Source organism: Elephantulus edwardii, unplaced genomic scaffold (assembly GCF_000299155.1).
Source record: "Elephantulus edwardii isolate Elephantulus edwardi_28Jun2011 unplaced genomic scaffold, EleEdw1.0 scaffold00549, whole genome shotgun sequence".
NCBI classification, from domain to species: domain Eukaryota; kingdom Metazoa; phylum Chordata; class Mammalia; order Macroscelidea; family Macroscelididae; genus Elephantulus; species Elephantulus edwardii.
In genome coordinates this window covers 125,310-127,197 of record NW_006400299.1, presented here as the reverse complement: position 1 = coordinate 127,197, position 1,888 = coordinate 125,310, and the positions used below count along the sequence as shown (strand labels likewise).

The window sequence follows — 1,888 nt, the reverse complement described above, 5'->3', positions numbered from 1 at the left end:
AATATTTCATTGGAAAATCCTCCTTTGCACTCCTCACTTGTTAAATAAGGGCTGCCCACATTATGGAGGATAATTTGTTTTACTTAAGGCCAACTGATTGAATCACACTTAAACACTTGATAATAACATAAGGCCAACTGACTTAATCACACTTACACTTCATAACAACATTTAGACTAGTGTTTGACCAAAAACAGGGCACCACTGGCCTAGCCAAACTGACACATAAGATCAACTATCACACCTCCCTTAAATCAAAAGGAGGCCTAAAAGAAGCAACAGACAAGACCTCCTCAGGCCAGTGATCGCCTCCCCACAAACACTCGCCTGACTGCATTCTGCACATCGGGATTCCTGAGACTGTAGATAATAGGGTTCAGCATAGGGTTAACGACAGTGTTAAAAATTCCAACAGCTTTATCCTTATCTGAGAGCTTGACTGAGCCTAGTCGCATGTAGTTAAAGATACCTGAGCCATAGAATATGGTAACCACAGTGAGGTGGGCACCACAGGTGGAGAAGGCCTTCTTTCTTCCCTCCACTGAACGGATTCTCAGAACTGCAGCTGCCACATGGGCATAGGAAGTTACAATGAGAGCCATGGGGGTGCCTGCCATTATGAAACCCAAGGCAAAGAGCAGCAGCTCATTGACTTGGGTGCTGGAGCAAGAGAGCTGGAAAAGCTGTGGAAGGTCACAGTAGAAGTGATTTATCACATTGGGACCGCAGAAATGGAGTGTGGACATGGCCACAGTGTGGGTCAGTGCATTGCTAAAGGCACAAACCCAGGACATGGCCACCAATATCCTCTGAACAACCTGATTCATGCGAGTGCTATAGGTGAGAGGTCTACAAATGGCCAGGAATCTGTCATAGGCCATGGCTGTCAACAGGAAACAGTCCACTCCAACCAGGAGATGGAAAAAGAAGATCTGTGTAAGGCAGGCTTCATAAGGAACCGTACGCTTGTGGGACAAGAGACGACTCAACATCGAGGGAATAGTGACAGTGATGCAGCCAACATCCAGTACTGACAGGTTTCCCAGGAAGAAGTACATGGGCGTGTGGAGTTTGGGCTCCACCAAGATGGCAGCCAGGATGCTGAGGTTGCCCCCAACTGTGAACATGTAGGCCAAGAGGAAGAGCACAAAGACAAGTGGTTGAAACTCTGGTGTTTCCACCAGGCCCAGCAGAATGAACTCAGCAATGGCTGTTCCATTGGCTTCAGATTTTGACTGCATGAGGCCCTGCAAGAAAAAAAAAACCCATGAGTGTAATTTTTTTCATTTCTTTATTCACTAAAAAGAGGTAGACCTCCTTCTATGTGCCAAGACTTATCCCAATCCACCTATTATGGTTCAAATTCCATCAAAAGAGATCTTGAATTCCTATCCTTCTACCTGTGAATGTGACTGTTTTGAAATGGGAATTGTATTTTGTTAGGCTAATAATGTCATGTTGGAGTAGCTGTTATTAGGTGCTATTGAATCAATTGTGAGTCATACCAAATCACTTTTCTAGTTCAAAGAACCTTTGAGAAAATAAATAAGCAAAAAAAAAAAATTGCACTTGTTTGAACATGGCAGGGTAAATCTGGACTATCTCCTCCCATAATTCATCCCGACCCAAAACAAGGAGAAAAAAAATAGTAAAAATGACAGAATTTGTCTTCAAAACAGTAATCAATTCCTGGATCTTCTTCTCTCCTAGCACCAGTCCACCACTTAGATGGAAGGACTTCCAGAGCAGAGGACTTCTGTGGCAAGAAGGAGAGAGAGGAAATCTATGTCTGTGAAGTGAAGCTCAGAGTCAGCCATTTGTAGAGATTTCCCAACACTTACACCCCAGCCCCCTGATTACACCAGAGAGAGGTTGAAACTTCTCTAAT

The 1,888-nt window shown here is 44.0% G+C and overlaps 1 pseudogene across 1 annotated transcript; it reads right to left on the bottom strand.

The window, feature by feature from the left end:
• Positions 1 to 266: 266 nt before the first annotated feature.
• Positions 267 to 1,247, bottom strand: LOC102858217 (annotated as a pseudogene). The gene has a single exon (XR_439049.1). The product of XR_439049.1 is annotated as an olfactory receptor 3A1-like (transcript).
• Between the last annotated feature and the right edge of the window lie 641 nt (positions 1,248 to 1,888).